Source organism: Ovis canadensis, chromosome 17, assembly GCF_042477335.2.
Source record: "Ovis canadensis isolate MfBH-ARS-UI-01 breed Bighorn chromosome 17, ARS-UI_OviCan_v2, whole genome shotgun sequence".
Lineage (NCBI taxonomy): Eukaryota > Metazoa > Chordata > Mammalia > Artiodactyla > Bovidae > Ovis > Ovis canadensis.
This window is the reverse complement of record NC_091261.1, coordinates 46,575,366-46,603,042: the sequence shown is the minus strand read 5'-3', so window position 1 is coordinate 46,603,042 and position 27,677 is coordinate 46,575,366.

Genomic DNA, 27,677 nt, shown 5'->3' with positions numbered 1-27,677 from the left:
GTCCAGAACATTTCTGTCCTTTATCAAGCCCATCTTTGCATGAAATGTTCCCTTGGCATCTCTAATTTTCTTGAAGAGATATCTAGTCTTTCCCATTCTGTTCTTTTCCTCTATTTCTTTGCATTGATTGCTGAGGAAAGCTTTCTTATCTCTTCTTGCTATTCTTTGGAAGTCTGCATTCAGATGCTTATATCTTTCCTTTTCTCCTTTGTTTTTCACCTCTCTTCTTTTCACAGCTATTTGTAAGGCCTCCCCAGACAGCCATTTTGCTTTTTTGCATTTCTTTTCCATGGGGATGGTCTTGATCCCTGTCTCCTGTACAGTGTCACAAACCTCATTCCATAGTTCATCAGGCACTCTATCTATCAGATCTAGGCTCTTAAATCTATTCCTCACTTCCACTGTATAATCATAAGGGATTTGACTTAGGTCATACCTGAATGGTCTAGCAGTTTTCCCGACTTTCTTCACTTTAAGTCTGAATTTGGCCATAAGGAGTTCATGATCTGAGCCACAGTCATCTCTCTGTCTTATTTTTGTTGAGTGTATAGAGCTTCTCCATCACTGGCTGCAAAGAATATAATCAATCTGATTTTGGTGTTGACCATCTGGTGATGTCCATGTGTATAGTCTTCTCTTGTATTTTTGGAAGAGGATGTTTGCTATGACCAGTGCATTATCTTGGTAAAACTCTATTAGTCTTTGCCCTGCTTCATTCTGCATTTCAAGGCCAAATTTGCTTGTTACTCCAGGTGTTTCTTGACTTCTTACTTTTGCATTCCAGTCCCTTATAATGAAAAGGACATCTTTTTTGACAGAATGTGGCCCACTGGAGAAAATGGCAAACCACTTCAGTATTCTTGCCTTGAGAACACCATGAACAGTATGAAAAGGTAAAATGATAGGATACTGAAAGAGGAACTCCCCAGGTCAGTAGGTGCCCAACACACTACTGTAGATCAGTGGAGAAATAACTCCAGAAAGAATGAAGGGATGGAGCCAAAGCAAAAACAATACCCAGCTGTGGATGTGACTGGTGATAGAAGCAAGGTCCGATGCTCTAAAGAGCAATATTGCATAGGAACCTGGAATACAGCATCTGCCTACAATGTGGGAGACCCGGGTTTGATCCCTGAGTTGGGAAGATCCCCTGGAGAAGGAAATGGCAATCCACTCCAGGACTATTGCCTGGAAAATCCCATGAACAGAAGAGCCTGGTAGGCTACAGTCCATGGGGTCACAAAGAGTCGGACACGACTGAGCGAATTCACTTCACTTCACTTCACTTCACTTCGCTTCACTTCTTCACTTCACTTCACTGGAATGTCAGGTCCAGGAATCAAGGCAAATTGGAAGTGGTCAAACAAGAGATGGCAAGAGTGAACGTCGACATTCTAGGAATCGGCGAACTAAAATGGACTGGAATGGGTGAATTTAACTCAGATGACCATTATATCTACTACTGCGGGCAGGAATCCCTCAGAAGAAATGGAGTAGCCATCATGGTCAACAGAAGAGTCTGAAATGCAGCACTTGGATGCAATCTCAAAAGCAACAGAATGATCTCTGTTCATCTCCAATGCAAACCATTCAATATCATAGTGATCCAAGTCTATGCCCCAACCAGTAATGCTGAAGAAGCTGAAGTTGAACGGTTCTATGAAGACCTACAAAAATGGTACATACATACAACGCAATATTACTCAGTCATAAAAAAGGAATGAAGTTGGGTCATTAGTCGAGATGTAGGTAGACCTTCAGTCTATCATACAGAGTGAAATAAGGTAGGGGGGGAAAAGCATATATTGTATATTAAGGCATATATATGGATTCTAGAATACTGTTACAGATGAGCCTATTTCCAGGGCAGGAATAGAGACAGAGATGTAGAGAATGGGCATGTGGTCACAGAAAGGAAGGCTAGGTGGGGTGGGATAAATTTGGAGATTGGGTTTGACATATATGCAGTACCATGAGTAAAATAGATAGCTAGTGGAAATGTGCTGTATAGCACAGGGAGCTCAGCTCAGGGCTCTCTGGTGACCTACAAGGGTGGAATTGGGGATGGAGTAGGAGGGAGGTCCAAGAGGGAGGGTATATATGTATACTTATACTTGATTCACTTCACTGTACAGCAGAGACTAACACATAATAAAACAATTATATTTTTTATTTGTATTACTATTATTAATTATAAAGCAATATATATTATAAAGCAATTATACTCAAATGAAAAATAAAGCCTCATAGCAAAACAGTCTGATGCTTTGCCCACAGGGTCCCAGCAGCTTTAGCAGCTAAAGAAAAATAATTTTTTGACAAATCTTAGAACCTGAAGATTTGTTGGGTACTTGAAAAGAAAGAAATTCACCCAAAACTGCAGGCATTTGAGACAAAATGTGATCTTTAACATAACTTTCCTGGCCTTGAGAGATTTTAAAAGTTTTAAGATTCCTTATGAAACTTTTAGCAAAGGTAAATTAAAGGAGACTAGGTGATCAGTTGCTCTTCTCATTATACTTATGTAATTAATCAGGCCACATTTACTAAAACCAGACTTATTTTGCAAATAAATTAGTCAATATGACTATATTTAGTAAAAAAGTTATTTTAGACAGAAAAAATGTTTCAGTGAACATTAAGTTCTAATGTTGTTAATTGTCTTTAAGTTTTGATATTTACTGCCTGAAACTTAGTTTCTAGATAGTTCCTTGTTACTATGTTACATTATTGTAAAGTTTAATTAGGCTATTAAAAGGACAGTCTAAGCTGGTTTCTGAAGCCTATCACTATAATTTGCCTTTGGTTGAAGACCAGATGTCCCATGACATGCAACCAGGAGATCATGCATCCTGGGAAATGCATCATTTAGAGCAGAGGTCCTCAACCTGGGGTCCAGGAATCAGGGAGCAATTTCATCAAAGACAATTTTCCCATGGACTGCAGAGGTAGGGGTGAAGGGGCAATGGTTCAAAATGGTAATGCAAGCTATAGAGAGCAGCAGAAGAAGCTTTGATCACTTGCCCTGATGCTCATCTCCTGCTGTGTGGCCCAAGAAAGGGGAGCTGGGAACTCCTGATATAAAAGGTTTTGCCCAGTCTGGATAGAGGGATCCTAATCAGGTACTCTTAACTAGCTCATGTACAGCAAAACTGAAGGGAGCTGATTCTTGGATTCCTATTTTCCACACAAAGAAAGGCCACTTCACCTGACTAGTCTATAGAGAAGACAGCTGACTTCAAACTCTCCTTAAAACAACAAACAGAAAAGAAAGGATATCCACACCAGGTAGAGAAGAAACCATTTGAGTAGAGAGTTTTCCCAAGGAACCATATCAGACCAGTATAGTCATGTTCAGTGACCAAATTTTCAGATTGTTCCTAGAGATCTTTACCCTTCCAGTTCTAGTCTTTTAATGCCTTAGTTTAAATTGCCTTCTCCCAGTGTGACTGATCTTTATTTGGGTCCTGCTTATTAAACTGTATAACTTCTTTTGTCATCTGACAACCTTCCAGCATACGCATCCTGTCTCCAACTCACAAAAACATTGTCCCTGCCTCTTCAGACTCTCCACACTGAATGACCCATGACTCCAGGTAAGCAATGACCAAACTCTGTCCTAAAACCCCAATAAACTTGTAAAGAGATGCCCAGCACACACTATCTGCATAGCCCAATTTGCTCACTTGGCTGCTTAAGACCCCATGAGCCCCAGGTCCCTCTGTGGGTAAAGATCGTTCCAGGTCAGGTAGGCAAGCTACACAGAGAATGAAAAGGGCCATTTGAAACTCACTCTGAATATCCACACTGCTTTAGGCAGATTTTAATCAAAATGGGTAAATGTTAGAATTAAATTAAAATCCCCTAAGGAAAGAATTAACAATGGATCTGGTGTGGTTAGGAGGGACCCAGAATAAAATGGGACCAGGCATTCATGACAGATCTGGGGTACTGTACTTTGCGTTTTAAGAAAAACCATGAGCTGAAAATATACGAACTTTTAACTCTTTATTTCTGCTCAGAAATCCCTTAAGAAAATGTCCTGACTACAACCAATTATCAAGGTCTTGCAGTCAAGTTGTCAAGTTCACCCAGTCCTTTACCAGTTTCCCAGGTGTGGTTTCCATGGTTTTTGTCTCCATTCAATTCCCTGGGAGCATACTTTTGGTTACTGCCAAAGACTATGTGTCCCTAATTTACAAACTCTGGAAGCAATAAAGCTGTCTTCTTGTTTCCAAAACATACTGTTGCTTTTCTTGAATTTATTTCTAATTTGGGACAACAATTTGATTTAACATTCCATTTTCACATTTTTTTTTCTTTAGCTAAGAGCTAATTATTTGAACAGCAGAGTAAAATGAAACAGTTTTTCCTTTAAACATTAAAAAAAGAAGAATAACAAAAAGTAACAAAGTAGAATCTTGATGAGGCATTTCCCTGGTATGCTAGTGGTAAAGAATCCACCTACCAATGCAGAAGATATAAAAGACTCAGTTTCGATCGCTGTGTTGGGAAGACCCTCTGGAAGAGGGATGACAACCCACTCCAGTATCCTTGCCTAGAGAATCCTATGGCTAGAGGGGCTTGGCAAGCTATAGTCCACAGGGTCGCAAAGAATGTGACATGACTGAAGTGACTTAGCAGGCACGCATGCAGAATCTTGGTAAACAAATGAATCATTTACAATATCTCCTTTTTATGCCATATGCCACCTGGAATATTCAATTCAATGGCCAATAATGTGAACATATACAATATTAACTAACATTATATTTTGTATATAACTCATATGTTTTATAAAAATATAAGCAATGGAATATGTTCTAGATTAATGCATTTATCTTCCAGAGTTTTAAATTTATCATTTAATGGGTTATGTTATGTTTTTCAATTTTCTGGAAGAAAAGCTTTAGTCATTATTAGGAAAACTAATGTAAAGCATGCTCACAAGACATGAAGAAAAAATGAATTTCAATCATTATTTCTTAAAGTATAAACTCCTATAGAATATTGTAATAGAAAAAACACAATATTTAAAAATCCTCTTTATTGCATATTGTTTTCAAAAGTACAAAATTCATTCAGATGATATCAACAAAAATGTCTTGTCCTTCTCTGGTACGTTAGTCTACAGTTGATAATGTATTATTCATAAAGTTGATAAATACTGGAAGCCAAATGAAGCTTGTGTATGTGTATGCTAAGTTGCTTCAGTTGTATCCGACTCTTTGCAACCCTATGGACTCTAGCTGGCAAAGCTCCTCTGTCCATGGGATTCTCCAGGCAAGAATGTTGGACTGGGTTGTCATGTCTTCTTCCAGGGGAACTTCCCTACTCAGGGATCGAACCCATTCTTCTTACATCTCCTGGACTGGCAGGTGGGTTCTTTACCACTAGTGCCACTTGGGAAGCCCAAATAAGGCTTAAGGAAAACTAGTTTTTATTGTCCCATTCTCTCTCCAGACCTTTCCTCTTTCTTATTGATGTAATTCTCATTATAGGAACAGTTAAAATTTTAAATGGAAATGAAATGACACCATATTAGCCTAAATCTCAGGCAAGGAAAATAGAAAATGATGTATTTCAAGGATTCCACCCTCCAAAAAAAACACATAGATGATAATGATGATATAGATATATTTATTAATAGATATATGGATACAACAGTCATTGAGAACTCTCCCCTTGTAACATACTCCATTCATTCTGTTGAAAAGATGACTAAAGTGAGCAGATCCATTTGGAAAAAAGAAGAAATTGGAAGCAACACAGTGATCACTGCCATATCTCTCAGGGCATTTTCATTTTCTCTAAATTTACTCCCTGAGAAATTTTCTCATATATACTATACTTCATGATCAGATATGAACTGGAAACAGAAAAATAACTCTTGTAGAATCTCTATATATTTTGTGGTTTACCTTCTATGCATATGTTTAGAGATGCTTAAACATTCTTAAGATTTGCAAAATTATGGATCATTGCTGAAAAGGCCTGAGATTTGTTCATTTTGCAACTAAATTTGCATATACACACATACGCACAGAAGATCTTACTAGAGGATACAATAAATAGCTGATAGAATATTTATACACTTTACATTTCCAGTTTGCTGTTGTTGTAACCTTCATAGACACACAATTTGATTCCCAAGTTACACTACTTTAAAATGTATTCAGCTATTTGTACGTCAGAGTAAGGATTACCAACTCAGCCAACCCCACAGATGGGGGCCTCTCACTTACCACACCCAAGTTATGGTAGCAATTTGCTTCAATAAGAACATCTGAGGTTGAAAGACTGAAAAAACACCTGAGATTCCAAACTAGAAAACCAGCATCAGGCTTAGATGAGACAACATAAATATTTCCACTGATGGTAGCAAAAGAATAACTTCTGTTTTTGGGGTGAATCTTCCCAGAAGTAGACCCTCAGACATGGATTTAAAAGCAATAATTTTATTGTCAGATAATCCTTGGAAATATCAGTAGTGCAGAGTGGAAGTAGAATGTGTAGGAAATGGAGCCTGAGAGAGTGAGGAAATGACTAGTTTACTCAATGGTACCCATGAGAGGTATTTATCAGCCTCAGACTTTTCCTACAAGAAGAAAGTATGTATCTTTTCCTATAAGTCTCATAACATATTACAAAAGCACAGCATTTTAAACAACTCAAAATTATAATCTTCAGTTCAGTTCAGATGCTCAGTCGGGTCTGACTCTTTGCAACCCCATAGACAGCAGCACACCAGGCTTCCCTGTCCATCACCAACTCCTGGAGCTTGCTCAAACTCATGTCCATCAAGTTGGTGATGCCATCCAACCATCTCATCCTCTGTCATCCTCTTCTTCTCCTGTCTTCAATCTTTCCCAGCGTCAGGGTCTTTTCTAAGGCATCAGTTCTTTGCATCAGGTGGCTGAAGATTTGGAACTTCAGTCAGTATCAGTTCTTCCAGTGAATATTTGGGACAGATTTCCTTTAGGGTTCACTATTTTGATCTTCTTGCAGTCCAAAGGACTCTCAAGAGTCTTTTCCAACACCACTGCTCAAAAGCTTCGATTCTTCGTCAGCACTCAGCTTTCTTTATGGTCCAATTCTCACATCCATACGTGACTCCTGGGGGAAAATATAGATAGATAGATAGATAGATAGATAGATAGATAGATAGATAGATAGATAGATAGATGGATAGCTTTGACTAGACAGATCTTTGCTGGCAAAGTAATGTCTCTGCTTTTTAATATGCTGTCTAGGTTGGCCATAGCTTTTCTTCCAAGGAGAAAGTGTCTTTTAATTTCATGACTGCAGTCACTGTCTGCAGTAATTTTGGAGCCCAAGAAAATACTCACTTTCCATTGTATCCCCATCTATTTGCCATGAAGTGGTGGGATAGGATGCCATGATCTTTGTGTTTTGAATGTTGGATTTTAACCCAGCTTTTTCCCTCTCCTCTTTCACTTTCATCCAGAAGCTCTTTAGTTCCTCGTCACTTTGTGTCATAAGGGTAATGTCGTATGCTTGTCTGAGGTTATTGATATTTCTCCTGGAAATCTTGATTCTGTCTTGTGCTACATCCAGCCCAGCATTACACATGATGTACTCCACATATAAGTTAAATAAACAGGGTAGTAATAAACAACCTTGTCTTACTCCTTTCACAATTTGGAACCAGTCCGCACAACTCAAAATTATTATTTTATACATGCCCAAATGAGTTTCACATAACCAAGGTTATTGGCAGGGCTATCTTCCTGATTCTGAAGGCCTTGGGGGAAGATATGTTCCTTACCTTTTCCACTTTCTGAAGGCATCCTCATTTCTCTGCTGTGTTCTTCCACCCACAAAGCAGCAGCAGTGTTTGATCTTTCTTCCATCACTCTCTCCTCTGTCTCTCTTCCATGTTTAAAGGGCCCTTTTCATTTGTGTGTGTGTGAGTTGGTCAGTCGTGTATGACTCTTTGTAGCCCCATGGTCTGCAGCCCGCCAAGCTCCTCTGTCCATGGAAAATTCTCCAGGCAAGAATACTGGAGAGGTTAGACATTCCCTTTTCCAGGGGATCTTCCCCAAGGAGGGATCAGAGCCAGATTTCCTGCATTGCAGGTAGATTCTTTACTGTCTGAACAACCAGGGAAGCCCAATTAACCCATGATACTCTCTTTAAGGTCAGCTGATTAGCAACTATAATTTCATTTGCACTTTCCCCTTCCATGTAACAATATATTCAGAGTTTCCAGAGATAAAGATATGGAAATCTTGGGGTGGTTATGGTGGTCTATAACAGAGAGGAAATTGGGGTATTTATATACCATTCTCATCTGCCATTAGTTCAGGGCTACTCATAAGAAATTATTTTGTGGCAATTTATTTTGGCCCAGCTATGGCTGAGCATTCTCCCGTAGCAAGGTGAGTAGTTCCTATTAGGTCTCAGAAGATTGCATTAAGAATAGCATATACATGTCTGTTTAGCTCAGCTATTGTCTTTTACTTTCCATTCTTTGCATTAGTCAGACCCACACATGCTTCCATAATACTATTTTGTCATTAACTTATCAAGGCAGTAGTCAGTCAGAAGTTGTTAATTAAAAACAAAAATTTACCAAAGAAGAATTAGACATAAAAGGTATACCACTGGGCATTATTGATCTAGTTGGTTCCCAAACTGGAATTTACAAAAGCCAACATCTCCCTGCTCTGTCACACATTCTAGATTTCCCTTCACAGCCAGTGCTTGGTCTAGTGCAGGCTGCTCGTCACACGTAGTAACTCAGACTTTCAGCCCTCAAGAGCTTAGCCTCTGGCTATTGGGCCCTTGTGGAGACATGGTTGCTGTGTTTATCTGTTAATGATTAACACTGAGCAAGAAAAAAATAGGAAACATCTACTTAGTAAGTGCTTGAGTTTTAGGTGTAATTCTTCCTGCCTTGGTTATGAAGAATCAGCCACTATCCCCAATGAAACTTTCAGTTAATTACTACTGCCTCTATAGTAAGTTGCTTCATTGCTTGCTAGTCCAGAGACATGTGCTTAGTCACTAAGTCATGTCCAACTCTTTGCGATCCCATGGACTATAGACTTCCAGGCTCCTCTGTCCATGGGAATTCTCCAGGCAAGAATACTGGAGTGGGATCTTCCTTAGGGGATCTTCCCATCCCAGTGATTGAACCAAGTCTTGTGGATTGCAGGTATTCTTTACCGTCTGAGCTGTGACTATGTGGCAGTTACAGCTACTGGTTTAGTGGAAACTTTACTGTTGACCAAGGGCTTCCCAGGTGGTGCTGGTGTTAAAGAACCTGTCTGCCAATGCAGGAGAGGAGACCGTAAGAGACACGGGTTTGATCCCTGAGTTGGGAAGATCCCCTGGAGGAGGGAATGGCAACCACTCCAATATTCTTCCTGGAGAATCCATGGACAGAGGAGCCTAGTGAGCTATAGTTCAGAGGGTTGCAAAGAATCAGACATGACTGAAGTGACTTAGCGGTCACACACCCAGATGACAGTGTTCTTTTGTAAATTTGACAATAAAAGTGCATACCATCTAGAAGTCAGAAACAATAGTAAACTATTTGCATAGTTGTTGCTTTCTCTTATCATCATGCACCTGGAATTCCTAACCATATCAGTGATAGAGAACCCATCCCTGTTAGGAATAAACACAACCACTGCATCTCCCTCCACCTTCTGCCTCAGTCTTAATGATTTGCCATTACTCTTGCCTAGTTGCAGCATCTATCACCTAAGGGCTAGAAGCTTTAAGTCAAGAAGTATTTTTTCAGTGCAAATTTCAAAATAGATCACTGGCATTAATGGTTAAAGGGGCCACACAAAATTCTACATTTAAAATTTTTTTCTGGACCGGGGTATTTCAGTTGTTGAAATCAAGCAATATAAAACAACCATTGACTATATATATATATATATATACACACACACACACATACATATATATATATATGCATATACACACACACATATATGGGCTTCCCAGGTGGTGCTGGTGGTAAGGATCCGCCTGCCAAGACAGTCACATTAGAAACATGGGTTTGATCCCTGGATCAGGTAGATTGTCTGGAGGAGGACTTGGCAACCCACCCCAACATTCTTGCTTGGAGAAACCCATGGGCAGAGGAGCCTGACCAGCTACAGTTCATGAGTCTCAAAGAGTCATATATGAGTCAGCATGAATGAATGCATATACATATATATTGTTGTTGTTTAGTCACTAAGTCACATCCATCTCTTTGCAACCTCATAGACTGTAGCATGCCAGTCTCCTCTGTTTTCCACAATCTCCTGGAGTTTGCTCAAATTCATATCCATTGAGTCAGTGAAGATATCTGACAATCTATCCTCTGTCATCCCCTTCTCCTCCTGCCTTCAATCTTTCCCAGCATCAGGGTCTTTTCCAATAAGTAAGCTCTTCATATCAGGTGGCCAAAATATTGAAGTTTCAGCTTCAGCGTCACTCCTTCCAATGAGTATTCAGGGTTGATTTCCTTTAGGACTGACTGGTTTGATCTGGCAATTCAAAGGACTCTCAAGAGTCTTCTCCAGCATCATAATTTAAAAGTATCAGTTCTTTGACACTCAGCCTTCTTCATGGTCCAGCTCTCAGATCCAAACATAACAATTGGAAAAACCATAGCTTTGACTATATGCACATTTGTCAGAAAGTGATGTCTCTGCCTTTTAATAGACTGTCTAGGTGACTTAGCTTTCCATCTGAGGAGCAAGTGGCTTTTAATTTCATGGCTTCAGACAATGTCCACAGTAATTCTGGATCCCAAGAAAACAAAATCTGTCATTATTTGTACTTTTTCCCCTTATATGTGCCATGATGATGAGATTGGTTGCCGTGATCTTAGTTTTTTGAATGCTGAGTTTTCAGCCAGCTTTTTGACTCTCCTCTTTCACCTTCATCAAGGCCCTCTTTAGTTCTTCTTCATCTTCTGCCATTAGAATGCTATCAGTTTCATATCTGAGGTTGTTGATATTTCTCCAGGCAATCTTGATTCAAGCTTGTGATTCATCCAGTATATAAAGTGACAGTATATAGCCTTACTGGATTCCTTTCCAAATTTTCAACCAGTCAGTTGTTCCATGTAAGGTTTTATCTGTTGTTTCTTGACCTGCCTACAGGTTTCTCAGGAGACAGGTAAGGCAGTCTGATATTCCTATCTCTTTAAGAATTTTCCACAGTTCACTGTGATCCACAAGTCAAAGGTATTAGTATAGTCAATGAAGCAGAAGTAGATGTTTTTTCTGGAATTCCCTTGCTTTCTCCATCATCCAGTGAATGTTGGCAGTTAATCTCTGCTTGCTTTGCCTTTTCTAAACCCAGATTGTACTTTTGGAAGTTCTTGGTTCACGTATTGCTAAAGCCTGCCTTGAAAGATTTTGAGCATAACCTTACTAGCATGCAAAATGAGCACAATTGTACAGCAGTTTGAATATTCTTTGGCATTGCTTTTCTTTGACATTGGAATGAAAACTGAACTCTTCCAGTCCTGTAGCCACTGCTGAGTTTTTCAAATTTGCTGACACACTGAGTGCAGCACTTTAACAGTGTCACCTTTTAGGATTTGAAATAGCTCACCTGGAATTCCATTATCTCTGCTAGCTTTGTTCCCAGTTTGTTAGGAACGCTTCCTAAGGCCCACGTGACTTCACTCTAAGATGTCTACCTCTAGTTGATTGACCACACCGTCATGGTTATGCAGGTCATTAAAGCCTTTTTTATTTTTTATTTTTTTGTATAGTTCCTTTTTTTTTTTTGTCACCTCTTCTTAATCTCTGCTTTCACTCAGTCCTTTTCATACAAGAATGTGCCCATCCTTGCATGAAATGTTCTCTTGATATCTAAAATTTTCTTGAAGAGATCACTAATCTTTCCCATTCTATATACATATATAATAAGTTGTTCATTCTTGTAAAATGTCACCATTAAACCTTAGTTGCTTAGCTAAAGAGAGATAAGTCTTTATAAGTGATCAAAGAAAAGAAATGGGGGAAAACAATAAAATGTGAAAGACTAAAGATCTCTTCAAGAAAACTAGAGATACCAAGGGAACATTTCATGCAAAGATGGGTACAATAAAGAAAAAAAAATGGTATGGACCTAACAGAAGCAGAAGATATTAAGAAAAGGTGGCAAGAACACACAGAACTATACAGAAGAAGACCTTAATGATCCAGATAACCGCGATGATGTGATCACTCACCTAGAGCCAGACATCCTGGAATGCAAAGTCAAGTGGAGCTTAGGAAGCATCACTACGAACAAAGCTAGTGGAGGTAATGGAAATCCAGCTAAGCTATTTTAAGTTCTAAAAGATGAGGCTGTTAAAGTGCTGCACTCAATATGCCAGCAAATTGGGAAAACTCAGCAGTGGCCACAGGACTGGAAAAGGTCAATTTTCATTCCAATCCTAAAGAAAGGCAATGCCAAAGAATGTCCAAACCACTGCACAATTGCACTCATCTCACACATTAGCAAAGTAATGTTCAAAATTCTCCAAGCCAGGTTTCAACAGTATGTGAACCAAGAACTTCCAGATGGTCAACCTGGATTTAGAAAAGACAGAGGAACAAGAGACCAAATTGCCAACATCCATTGGATCACAGAAAAAGGAAGAGATTTCTAGAAAAACATCTGCTTTATTAACTATGCCAAAGCCTTTGACTGTGTAGATCACAACAAACTGAAAAATTCTTCAAGAGATAGGAATACCAGACCACATTTCCTGCCTCCTGAGAAATCTGTATGCAGTTCAAGAAGCAACAGTTAGAACTGGACATGGAACAATGGACTGGTTCCAAATTGGGAAAGGAGTATGTCAAGGCTATATGTTGTAATCCTGCTTATTTAACTTATATGCAAAGTATATCACGAGAAATGCTAGGCTGGATGAAACACAAACTGGAAACAAGATTACTGGGAGAAATATCAATAACCTCAGATATACAGATGACACCACCCTTATGGCAGTAAGCAAAGAGGAACTAAGGAGCCTCTTGATGAAGGTAAAAGAGGAGAGTGAAAAACTTGGCTTAAAACTCAACATTCAGAAAGCTAAAATCATGGCATCTGGTCCCATCACTTCATGGCAAATAGGGAAACAATGGAAATAGTGGCAGACTTTATTTTCTTGGACTCCAAAATCACTGCAGATGGTGACTGCAGCCATGAAATTAAAAGACGCTTGCTCCTTGGAAGAAAAGCTATGACCAACCTAGACAGCATATTAAAAAGAAGAGACATTACTTCACCAACAAAGGTTTATCTAGTGAAAGCTATGGTTTTTCCAGCAGTCATGTATAAATGTGAGAGTTGGACCATAAAGAAAGCTGAGTGCCAAAGAACTGATGCTTTTGAAATGTGGTATTGGAGAAGACTCTTGAGAGTCTCTTGGATTGCAAGGAGATCAAACCAGTCAATCATAAAGGGAATCAGTCCTGAATAATCATACAAAGACTGATGCTGAAGCTGAAGCTCCAATCATTTGGCCACCTGATGCAAAGAACTGACTCACTGGAAAAGACCCTGCTGGTAGGAAAGATTGAAGGCAGGAGAAGAAGGGGACAACAGAGGATGAGATGATTGGATGTCATCACTGACTCAGTGGACAAGATTTTGAGAAGGCTCTGAGAGTTGATGATGTCCAGGGAAGCCTAGTGTGCTGTAGTCCATGGGCTTGCAAAGATTCAGACACGACTGAGCAACTGAACTGATCTGAAGCCTTAGCTGCACCTTTTAAATTCCACTGGAATATTCTTTCATGCTGCGATCTTTCAGATAAGCTAGTAAAAAAACTTTTTCTGATTGAAAAATGGATCCTAAGACGTTTGTCAATTGTTGTATCTTCTTCGTTATGAAGCAATATTTTTATTCAAAGTGTTCTTATGTAACATTCTGTTATAAATCAAATACTCTAAAACTTTCACAGAGTACTGTTGCCATCCTGAATAAGAAGATAAAGTTAAATCTGGCATGTATATCAATCCCAGAGAAGAGGAAGTACCTCTGTATCCAGGGTAGAAGAGGTCTAATAAAATCAAATTGATATCAATGCAACTATATCAAAAGCCCAGGAGTCAGTTCTGCTCTAGTGGGACATGGTGACCTAGCATGTCTCTCCAACATGAAAGCTGATTCAGCTACTCTCACAACTGAAAGTTCATTTTATGTCATGATGGACATTGAGAAGAGACTCAAAGATCTACACATTTTGTTCTATTTTCTGTGGGTCCATCATCAACCCTTCTTCTTGCTTTATTTATTTTCAGGTCCCTGACAATCCAGTCAGATAATTCCCTCCTATTCAGGAGTCAAAATACATACTCTACTTATCTTTTTATCTTTACTTATTTCTCCCATATCAGGTTGATGAGCGAAAGGTTTGGATAAATTTCTTTCTGCCTCTTGGGGGCCTATTAAGTAGTAGAGCAGCAGTTCATTTTCAGTTCACTTCTGTATACTGAGACTCAATCTCAGATATTCTCTTCTTGTAATAGGAAACTGCTCAGAAGGCTATGTGCATGCCTAGTCTCTTCAGTCATGTCTGACTCTGTGTGATCCTATGGACTATAGCCACTCCACGACCAGGCTCTCTGTACACAGGGATTCTCCATGCAAAAATACTGGAGTGGGTGGCCATGCCCTCCTCCAGGGCATCTTTCTGACTTAGGGATCGAACTCACATCTCTTATGTCTCCTGTATTGGCAGGCAAGTTCTTTACTACTAGCACCACCTCAGAAGCCCTCAGAAGGATATCAGGGTTAGCAGAAAGGCAAGAATCTGGTAATACATGAGATCTGAGCCTCTTATCCTCTGCATCTGCTTGCTCCCTGCCTGAGTGTACCAATTTCATTTTATGAGAGTGATGCTGTTTATATTCAAATTTTTGAGATGGTGGATCTTACAATATGCAGTTTAAGATTCCCCAACTCTGGACATAGGCAAATGGTGTGTGAAGGTCAGATAGTGTCTACTAAGGCCCAATAGCATTATCAAGTGCTGATTTTCAAGTGATGAATGATTTCTTGCTATAGCCGCATGACTCTGAATCACACCCTGGAGTGTATTCATCCCTGCAAAGCTCCTATTTAGACTGGCCAGAGAGTCCACACATTGGACTTTTATTCCTTTTATGTTCTGGCATCTGCTGGGTCATATGAACTAAATTGGAGTCATTTGAACATCATTCTGAATGTCTTGCTGAACACTCTCTTGCTCAGGCCCATTTAAAATTTGTAGCTTTATGACTCACCCAATAAATGGGTTGAAGTAGTAAGCCTAAGTGATTTATATATTACCTTCAAAAGATAAAGAGGATCAGAGAGCTCCATGCTCTTTTTAGAGGTAGGATGTGCAAGATGAAATAACTTTTCATTACATTAGAAGGGATGTTTCAGCATAGACTAGAGAAAGGGAAAATTTTTCTTTGAAAGGGACCAAGTAGTATATTTTTGGCCATAAAGTCTGTGTTGTAATGTCCAGCTGGATATCATGGTGGAGCAAGAGAGTGGCCTTAACCTGGGGAAATACTGTAAATGCACAGGTAAACCCTCTTTAATTATCCTTTCTCAAAGAAATTAAAAAAGAACCCAATTATTAGATTAGCAGTAAATTCAAATTCTAAGTTAATCATTTTTATTAAAAAAAAAAATAATACTGTGGACAGCAGCTGAAACTGGTTAAATTTAGATCTGCCTGTGATCCTTCAGATTTCTGTAGACATCAAAGCTATAAATTAAATAGTGATATGATGGTGACTACCACTCTTACATCCTTTAATTATTTGAACATACTTCTGATATTTTTCATTTCAACTGTGATAAGATGTTTCTGATTCATTATTTTGTCCTGGTTTGAGGTGAAGGAAGAGGAACAATTTCAAAAACGTTTTATTTTTTTTTTTTATTATTATAATGTGAATGACTTCACAGGTCAGAGAAGCCATGTGAGCAAGTCATTGTTGTCTATCTATTCCTATGATAAAATCAAGTGTGGGGAAACTGTTATAGCATTCTTCAGTAGACCATTAGACCTATGATGAGATGGTTTGGGACTTTGATTCTGTCACCAGTGCTTTATAGTTAGAGCACTGTGTTATTTTGATTCCTGTGATATTAACATCAGCTAATATCCTGCATCCAACCAGTCCGTGAAATTCCCTGTTTTCCTTTCCCAGTGGATAGCTACTCTCATAAATGGGCTTGGGTCCTTTTGAGGGAAGAGTAGTGATTATTGATATTTGCTATGACATTTTGTACTTCCTCAGAGGTATCTGGCTTCCAGTTTAGTTACTGGGGTCTAGACTGAGAAATAGCTCAAGTCTGAAAACTCTCAATGGATTGTGATTGTTCATTGTGATAGTTGACATCAGCCTTCTTTTTTTCACATTCCTTCACTTTTGATTTTTTCTAGTTAATTGTGTCAAGCAATAACCTAATTAACTGCCCATCTATTTTGCTTCCCTGAAAAAGCAACCTGGTCTCTTGTCGGTGAGGCCTATGGTTAAAGTGCATATGGATTGACAGTCATCTTGCACCTAATGATCATAAATTGACACCCTAAGTCTACTGTTCCAGAATCCTGACCTCTGCACTAACTTTAGGAAGACAAATTAAAGCTGTATATCTTACCGTCAATCCTTGCCCACAGAGGACAGCCACCACTAGCTTTCTCAGATGGGCCAGTGCTTCACTAGTGCATTTCTTATCTTCGTATGAAGGCGTGGTTCCTGGATCACCCTGGGAATCATTCTTAGCCATCAGGTGCTCAGGTCTTAGGTAACATTCATTCCAACATGCCCACATTTCAGAGCCATTTGAGTTGAAAATCTGGACCTTGTCAACACAGTTATGGCAGCTCTAACTCATTCATTAACCATCATTGTTTCCAAGCTTCAAATAGCTGTTCCAGGTACATTTATGACTTGAAGCATCCTTACCAACATGATAAATTTTGAGTCCTCAGAATATTCACCAATATTAAGAAACTTCCCCTTCCATTCTTGTGTCCTTCCTTCACTGATCCAGCCCCAACCCGTTTTGCTTCCAGGCATTATCTTGCAGTTGCTGCCAGTGTATGCTAATCACATTTGTCAGCTCCCTGGCAAATAGATTTTTCTTCTCACAGCAGAGATGGTCCTTTGGGGCCCAGTGATGTTAATGTTCTATTCTTGCTATTGATGTAGAAAAAATGAAAAGAGTGAGTGAAAGATCTGGAAGACCTTAAGCATAATCACCAACCTAGATAGCATATTGAAAAGCAGAGACATTCCTTTGCCAACAAAGGTTTGTCTATTCAAGGCTATGGTTTTTCCAGTGGTCATGTATGGATATGAGAGTTGGACTGTGAAGAAAGCTGAGTGCCAAAGAATTGATGCTTTTGAACTGGTGTTGGAGAAGACTCTTGAGAGTCCCTTGGACTGCAAGGAGATCCAACCAGTCCATTCTAAAGGAGATCAGCCCTGGGTGTTCTTTGGAAGGAATGATGCTAAAGCTGAAACTCCAGTACTTTGGCCACCTCATGTGAAGAGTTGACTCACTGGAAAAGACTCTGATGCTTGGAGGGACTGGGGGCAGGAAGAGAAGGGGATGACAGAGGATGAGATGGCTGGATGGCATCACCGACTCGATGGACATGAGTTTGAGTGAACTCTGGGAGTTGGTGATGGACAGGGAGGCCTGGTGTGATGCAGTTCATGGGGTCACAAAGAGTCGGACATGCCTGAGCGACTGGACTGAACTGAACTGAACTGAAGCATAATCATGCATAGCATCTTTTTCAACTAAGAGCTCTTCATTGTCTCAAGGAAATGAGAGATTGTCTACTCCTAACAAAAGGAAAAGAGCCATTTCTGCCAACTCAAAACATTTGTGAATTGAAGATTTGTGAATTCAGTTTTCAAGCACTTCCCCCAAAATACCAATCCTAGGTCTCTGAGTTCCTCTCTTTTCAAAATATTTTAGTGTAGGAACCAGCAATTTAACTTTAGCTTCCTTTATAATTCCACTACTTTTGCTATCAAACCCTGGGCCTGATATCCATCATAGTTTGAATTTACCTGCATGAGATGAGTATTTCTTTAAACAACAAAATTATAGCCTTTCAGCTTTCACACTGTGCCTTGGATCAATAATTTGCTGGCCTCGGACTATTATTTCCTTCAAAGTTTCTATGCCTATTGACAACTATCAAACAATGTCTCAATCCTTATCATTGCCATTCCTCCCTTACATTTGAAGTTTTCATTCTACTGCAATAAACAGTGCATCTCTTTTCCAATATGCATCCCTTTATATCCCCATTCTCAAGTGAAAATATAAGTAATTGGTAAATCTTATGTATATTAGGGATGATTACAACAGCAATGAATTTCTTTTTTTTTTTTTTTTTTTTTTTTTTTTTTAAGATTTCATCTTTTTATTGCTAAGTAGTATTCCACTGTATATAATACAAAAACTTCTTTACCCATTTATCCGCTGATGGGCATTTAGGTTGTTATCCTATCTTGATTATTATGAATAATGCTGCAATGAACATAGGATTATATATAAGTCTTTCTGAATTAGTGTTTTCATATTCTTTGTAAATTAGAGATTTTTCTTATTTCTTAAGGTAGGCCTGTATTGCTGTGAACTTCCCTCTTAATACTGCTTTTGCTTCAGGCTCACCTCAGATTTTGGTTTATGCTATTTTCTTTTTTTTTTTTCTTTTTTTTTTTATTTTAGTTTTTTATTTTTTAAATTTTAAAATCTTTAATTCTTACATGCATTCCCAAACATGAACCCCCCTCCCACCTCCCTCCCCACAACAACTCTATGGGTCATCCCCATGCCCCAGCCCCAAGCATGCTGCATCCTGCGTCAGACATAGACTGGCGATTCAATTCACATGATAGTATACATGTTAGAATGTCATTCTCCCAAATCATCCCACCCTCTCCCTCTCCCTCTGAGTCCAAAAGTCCGTTATACACATCTGTGTCTCTTTCCCTGTCTTGCATACAGGGTCGTCATTGCCATCTTCCTAAATTCCATATATATGTGTTAGTATACTGTATTGGTGTTTTTCTTTCTGGCTTACTTCACTCTGTATAATCGGCTCCAGTTTCATCCATCTCATCAGAACTGATTCAAATGAATTCTTTTTAACGGCTGAGTAATACTTCTTGCTAACCATCTGACCAGTGAGTAATCTAGTCATAGAATTCCAGTGTAAGGGTCTATTCCTAAAGGCATTTATGCTACTGATTGTCTTAGTTAAGCTCTTTATCTCAATAACAGGGAAAAAAGGATTTTAAACACTGATCTGAAAACAGTGAATATATGAATAAGTGCAACTGGGCCTTGACCCCACTTGTAACCCATGAAAACTGTGAGGATCAGATCTTAGAGTTGTACCATTCTAAGAGTGAAAAGCTGGGATATATTCTTCTAGAGAGAATTTGTCCCCCCTCACCAAAGATGTCCATGTCCTAATCCTCAAATCTGTGACTATTTTATGTTACATGGCAAAGAGAAATTAACATCGCCTGTGGAACTAAACTTGTGATTCACTTGGTCTTAAAATAAGGAGATTATTCTGTGTTATCCTCCTGAGTCCAATATAATCACCAAGAACCAGTTCATGGAAGATAAGTTTCCCACAGACTGAGGTGGAGACAGTTTGGGGATGAATCAAGTACATTACTTATATTTATTATTGTATCAGCTCTTGACCATCTGCAGTGGAGCTGATATAATAATAAATAAGTGTAATGTGCTTGAATCAACCCAAAATCATCCTCACCTTGGTCTGTGTGAAAATTGTCTTCCATGAAATTGGTTCCTGGTGCCAAAAAGTTTGAAGGCTGCTGACATAGAGGGAGACAGGGAAAGAAAGAGCCAGGCCAGAGTGACCAGTTGTGATAAGTACATAACTCACTGTTATGAGTTTAAATATGGAGCAAAGAGAGCATAAGCTAAGGATATGGACACCCCCCACCAAGTGGAAAAGCAAAGAAATAGATTATCCTCGTCTCTCCCCAAAGAAACACGATGTTGCCCACACATTGATTTTTAGCTCAGTGACACTGTGTTAGATCTCTACCTACAGAACTGCAAAATAATACGTTTGTAATAGTTAAGCCACTATTTTGAAGTAATTTGGTAAGTAGTTAAGTAGTAATCATCCTCAACATGTATGCTATGATCTATACAATGATTGTACCTATTTCTGCAGCTTAAAATAGCTCTCAAACAGAGAGTTTTGGGTAATCCCATTAAAAAACAGAAAAAGCGAAAATAAGGATGGTGACAACAGTGTCTGCTATAAGACTGTTTGCAATTACTTTTGTAACTAACTATTTTTTTTAATACTTATCAAAAGTATTGAGCTGGAGTAAACATTTTTAAATGGAAAAGAAAAGGAAAATTCATTTTTATTTGCAGATATGTTTCTGTGAAAAACTAAAGAACAGAAACTAATTTTTTGGCTAATTATGAAATGATGAAATAAAGTGATTTGGCACAAAAATTGAGTATGAAAATGAGTTACTAATAATGGCCTGCTGGAAAATAAGATGGATGGACATGCTTGCATTAGTTTTCTATCGAAGCATAACAAATTAACACAAATTGAGTGGCTTATAACAGCACATATTGGTTAGCACATATTTCTGTTTATCAGTTTGGCACAGGACAATTGGAGTCTCTGCTCACACTGAAATCAAGTTGTCAGCTTAATGACTTCTTATCTGAAGCTCAGGATTCTTGTCCAAGCTCATGCCTGTTATTTCAAAGGTAGATTTCTGTTCCTTGAAAGTGTCTCACTGAAGTCTCTGTTGTCTTATTGACTATAGGCCAGGAACTACTCCTAGTTCCTAAGGGTGACCCTCAGGACATTACTGAAGAATTGTTTTTGAACTGTGGTGTTGGAGAAGACTCTTGAGAGTCCCTTGGACTGCAAGGAGATACAACTAGTCCATCCTAAAGGAAATCAGTCCTGAATATTCATTAGAAGGACTGATGCTGAAGCTGAAATTCAAATACTTTGGCCACCTGATGTGAAGTACTGACTCACTGGAAAAGACCCTGATGCTTGGAAAGGTTGAGGGTAGGAGAAGAAGGGGGTGACAGAGTATGAGATGGTTGGATGGCATCACTGACTTGACGGACATGAGTTTGAACAAACTCCAAAAGTTAGTGAAAGTGATAGTGAAGAACAGGAAACCTGATGTGCTACCATCCATGGGGTGATAAAGAATCTGACACTACTGAGCAACTAATAGTTTCACTTTTTTTTTTTTTCATGCTAAGGGGTTAGGACAAATCACTGCCCTTCAGGGTAATGACAGGATGGGAAAAAGCTTCTGAGTAAAATATATGGTTTCCCAAAGGCAATTATGGAAACTCTTTAGCTGAAGCTAGATCAGGATATTAGCCATATATTGTTAACACATTTATATAGGCTGTACATTTTTTGAGAAATAAAAGTATAAGGAAATTTTGAAAGATATTCAATAAATATCTACATTATAATTTAACCAGTCCAGTAGAGAGCTTCAGTTCAGTTCAGTTGCTTAGTAGTGTCCAACTCTTTGCAAGCTCATGGACTGCAGCACCTCTGCAGGCCTCTCTGTCCATCATCAACTCCCAGAGCTTGCTCAAACTCATGTCCATAGAGTAGAGAGCTTAGATTTTGCCATTCATGATTGCCCTTTGGAAATTATTTTTTATGGAACATGAGTCTCATTAACATTTTATTGAGAGAAGTTAGGAAAAAACCTTCAATGTTCTCTATAATCCTTTTTTTAAAGGCACTGCTAATTATAGTGGCAAAGAAGGCAATGCCAAGGCACTCCAGTACTCTTGCCTGGAAAATCCCATGGACCAAGGAGCCTGGTAGGCTGCAGTCCATGGGGTCGTTAAGATTTGGGCACGACCGAGCGACTTCACTTTCACTTTTCACTTTCATGCATTGGAGAAGGAAATGGCAACCCACTCCAGTGTTCTTGCCTGGAGAATCCCCGGGATGGGGGAGCCTGGTGGGCTGCCGTCTATGGGGTCTCACAGAGTCAGACACGACTGAAGCGACTTAGCAGCAGCAGCAATTATAGTGGTGTCTTTTTACAGGTAACTTCGAGAAAAATTGATTTTTCACTGTAAAAGGAGTGATTGTTTTGTTTCTATTCTGTGGTCATGGTGTATTATCAGTCTACTTAATTTGTCATTTCATTTTAATGTACAAAGCTTAGAGTCAAATCTATGGCCTATTGTTTGTTTATATTGCATTTATGTCATGCATTTTTATTATTCTAATTGATTCCCCATTTTAAACCCCTACTCCTCTTTTTATGATCACCTTATGTTCTCTACATTTTTCACATATTTTATTGTTGGGGGGATTATGTAATTTCCTCAGTTCTGTCTCACCACAGCAAAAATTTGAAGTGATGGATACACCAGTGTTATAGCTCAGTTTTATTTAGAAAGCAAATGAAAATACGTCCTTGAGGTCTGAGGGTGGGCCAACCCAAAAGACAAGAAGAGAAGAGAAGCCCCTGGCTCAATTTTGGCTCATCTTTTTATATGTTTTTTTCTCCTCCCCCTGAGCCTGCCCTATGTAAATTGGGTTAGCCAGGAAGACTCTTTTACCTGAGGATCTCACTCTGGTCTTGGACCTTCCTTTGTTCTGTTTTCATGGGCTTTTCCTTTCTTTGTCTTTTAGCCACTGCCATTTTGGACTCCTATTTCTTATTCTTCCTACCTAACATTATGTTCAGTCTTATAGGGGAATGCAGGATGGAAGAATATAGTTAAATATGCTGTTTGAAATTTAAGATGTTTTGCTGAATTTGGGCTCAGTTTAGGCTAAATTTTTATACATATAAAATTCTGGGCCATATCATCTTCCATCATAACTCAGAAGCTGAATTATTACTCCCAGTCTCTGTGACTAACTCAAGATAATGGAATGCCAATTTAGTAACAGCATATGTTTTCTCACAAATATAAGTACTCTAAAAGCTCTACAGTGTGTTCTTTCCATTAGAATTTTTACAAAAGATAAAAGCTAAAAATAATGAAAAAGATAATGCCTTCAAATTTATTTCCAAAATAACATTATTTGGTTTTCACAGATTTGTCATTATATGAGATTTATAAAAATATGCTTTCAAATAAGTAATAAACACCTATGTATGTAACCTCCCCACAATGGCAATTTCAATGTGAATATTTCAATATGCATTATAAAATTAGGTTTGTAAGTAACAGAAGTTAATGTATTTCAGTGCAAATTATGCAAACCCCATCTTATTTCCATGGTAGTAGTAAACTGACATATAATTGCACATATTCACATTTAATTAGCTGTCAAAACACCTATGGCTGCATTTATCCAATTTGCAAGTGCAAAGAGAAAGCATATGAAAGAGATTGCACACCACATTTGTAGAATCCATGCTTTGCCTGCTTTTGCCATTTAGTTTCAGGTTCTTAGTAATGACACTAAAATATACAATGCTTATTATGCTTGTTCCTAAACATAAATAGCATGTTATATTGTAATTGTTAGGGACTGAGAGAGGGAAAATAATGATCAGAATGGATCAATAATAGATGTATTGTTGCTTTTATTTTAAAGACCTTTACTTATTTATTCCACGGAAAGACATAAAAGAGAAGAGCAAAAGTATAGGAAATGAAATGCAGATTATACAGAACACAGTGAATAATGGTAAGAGCCTTAAACAGAACTAATTCAGTCTTTAGAATGAATTTGCTCATGTCTTGTGTTACTGCTTCTTAACCATCATCTAAATCGCAGCCTGCAAAACTTGAAATAAACACAAAAGCACATATTTGTAAACTGAGAAAGGAGAGCCTTCTCATATAATACTGTTTAAGCACTGTAAAATGAAGTATTTCTTATTAAAATACAATCAGCTTAAATGATTTAATCATATGCAAATTAAAGTTACTTTTTTTAAATCCAAGTGTATATAAGTGAAATTACTTTGTATGAACTATAGTTTACATATTTATTCAATTACTTATGCAAATTTCTCAGTTCATTCTTTCTGAGAGTTTCTAATGAAATGTCCTATTTTAAACTATTTCATTATGTTTTTATTTTGTCTGTTTCATTACTATAGAGAAACTCCTCAAATATAGTGTGTATATTTTACTGTGTAATTTTGAAGACATAAGTGACACTGAACTAGAGCATTATACTTAAGAAAAACTTTCTCAAAGCAGAGGGTTAGTAATCAAAGAAAATTTTGTATGTATAATATATAATTGAATGTGTAAGAATAAGTATAAAACAATAAAAAGTGTTAATCACAAAGTCACATCTAATGGTTTGTGACTGACCCCATGGATTGTAGACCACCAGATTCTTCTATCCATGGGATTTCCCAGGCAAGAATACTGGAGTGAGTTGCCATTCCCTTCTCCAGGGCATCTTCCAGACCCAGCAATTGACCCCGGGCTTCCCTACATTGCAGGCAGATTGGATTCTTTACCACCTGAGCCTCCAGGGAAGCCCATAAAACACCAAGGCTTATTCAATTGAATGATACGAAATCAGACTTTTTGAACCAGAAGAAACCTTAAAGACCATTCATCAATTTTCCAATGATTAGTACATCCTTTTCTGGATGAATTCTCTAAGTCATATTGTTTTATAAATTTGTACATTTTAATTGAATAAGCTTCAACCTAAAAACTTAGAAGAGCTTCCCTGGTGGCTCAGTTGGTAAAGACTCTGCCTACAATGCAGGAGACCTGGGTTCGATTCCTGGGTTGGGAAGATCCCCTGGGGGAAGGCATGGCAACCCACTCCAGTATTCTTGCCTGGAGGATCCCATGGACAGAGGAGCCTGGCAGGCTATAGTCCATGCAGTCACAAAGAGTCAGACATAACTGAATGGTGACTAAGTACAGCACAGCACAAACTTAGAAACATGTTGCTTTTCTTTATTTTCTTTCTCATCTGTACACACACACACACACACACACACACACAGACTGTTTATCACATTCTTTGTTGCCAGGTGATTAGCTGGCCCTATGCCCTCTTCCCCTCCAGGTAAGAAAAAACAGTTGTAGCTGTTTGATCTCCGCAGCAAACTGACACAGCAGCTGTCTGCACATCGGATTCCTATTTTATAGACTATAATCACATTGCCTAGTGGTTTTATTAACTTTTCATTCTCTGTTAATATCTATTTTTATTAATGTCCTTGGACTTTTTGATGTTTAATATCTACTGTACTTCCACAATGATTCTGCAAGATGGCTTTCTTACACTTATAGAAACTACTGCATCTAATTTCTTCCAACTGTGTTTCTGGCATGTGCCAAATTGCCCTTATCACCAGTGATATGAGTTAAACTATATTATTAAAAACTATTCCTAAATTAAAAGAAAAAAATCAATGACATTTCTAGAAACATTACACCTAGCAACATGTATTCTCTAAACTTCACTCAATATTAAATATTATCAGTTCAGTTCAGTTCAGTTCAGTTGCTCATTCGTGTCCAACTCTTTATATTATAGAACATAACAATTTTTTAAAGGTCAATTTGTTTAAGTTACAAAAAATGTGTAGCAATCTACTATTTATTACACAGAGTGGTTAGCCTTTCCTGTAAGATTTCTCTGTTAATAACAGGTTCTATGATGAGACTGATTTTTCTCATGTGCAGCCCCTACCATGATACCTGTTACTCTCTGTTCTACTTAGCCTACATGATGCAAGAAATATGGAAAAATTGAAGAGGGAAAGCCATGCACCATAATTGCATATGGTATACATGCATATTTAGTACTTATGGGACTAGAATATATTTTAATTAAACTGAGTGGAGTTTTTGATTTATTGACCTAATATAAGCATATTTATATTGGGTTAACCAATATAAACTTTGGTTTACCAAAAAGTTTGCTTTGGTTTCTCCATAACATCTTATCGAAGATCCCAAATGAACTTTTTGGCCAACCCAATGTATGTGTAAAATACAGATAGATAGACAGATAGTTGAAAATGGCATGACTAGGCAAAATAAAGTTTGTGTTTGGGCCCAACTTATAAGTTATACTGGAGGAAGTGGGGGCAACAAATGAGCAAAAATCAAGTAGGTATTTTGTAGAACAAAAGTGTTACACATTTACTTTATTGCAAAGTAAGGGATTTGAGGATAGAGGATTTTATGTAAATCATGCTTTACATTTAAATATTGATAATTTCCCTCTGTTTATCTAGCTGAACTGCAAATTCTTTTATATACCACTCAGAACAGTCTCCTCAAATACAATAGATTTTGTTATGCTCCAGATTTTATGGCACATTGGCACATAATAAATGGAATGTTTTCTGTATGGATATTCTCTGTGTATATGAGTTTGTTTTATATTTTGTCTGTTTTGGTTTTCCTCATATGAATGAAATCATACAGTATTTGTCTTTGTCTAACATTTCACTGAACATAAAAACCTTCAAGCTCCATCTATGTTGTCACAAATGGCAGGATTTCATTCTTTTATATGGCTGAGTAGTGTTCACTTGTATATAGATACACACATTGTCACCCATTTATCCATCCGAGGATGCGAGTTGTTTCCATATCTTGGCTGTTATAAATAATGCTACAGTAGGTATTATTGTAAATAATGAATCTTTTTGAATCAGTGTTTTTTGTTCTTTGGATGAATACCCAAGTATGTATAAGTAGGTCATATTTTAGCTCTATTAGTGATTTTTTGAGGACTGTCTATAGTTTTTCCAAAGTGACTTCACCCGATTATAGTCCCAACAACAGTATACAAAAGATACCTTTTCTCTGCATCCTCTCCAACACTCATTAGTGATTGTCTTCTTGATAATAGCCATTTTAACAGGTATGAGGTGATATCTCATTATGATTTTGATTTAGAGTTCCCTAATGATTGGATCATGGCATCTGGTCCCATCACTTCATGGGAAATAGATGGAGAAACAGTGGAAACAGTGTCAGACGTTATATTTTGGGGCTCCAAAATCACTGCAGATGGTGACTGCAGCCATGAAATTAAAAGACACTTACTCCTTGGAAAGAAAGCTATGACAAACCCAGAGAGCATATTCAAAAGCAGAGACATTACTTTGCCAACAAAGGTCCATCTAGTCAAGGCTATGGTTTTTCCAGTGGTTGTGTATGGATGTGAGAGTTGGACTGTGAAGAAAGCTGAGTGCCAAAGAATTGATGTTTTTGAACTGTTGTGTTGGAGAAGATACTTGAGAGTCCCATGGACTACAAGGAGATCCAAACAGTCCATCCTAAAGGAGATCAGTCCTGGGTGTTCATTTGAAGGACTGATACTGAGGCTGAAACTCCAATACTTTGGCCACCTCATGTGAACAGCTGACTCATTGGAAAAGACCCTGATGCTGGGAAGGATTGGGGGCAGGAGGAGAAGGGAACAGAGGATGAGATGGCTGGATGGCATTACCAAATTGGAGCACATGAGTTTGGGTGAACTCTGGGAGTTGGTTTGTAAGGCCTCCCCAGACAGCCATTTTGCTTTTTTGCATTTCTTTTCCATGGCGATGGTCTTGATCCCTGTCTCCTGTACAATGTCACGAACCTCATTCCATAGTTCATCAGGCACTCTATCTATCAGATCTAGGCCCTTAAAT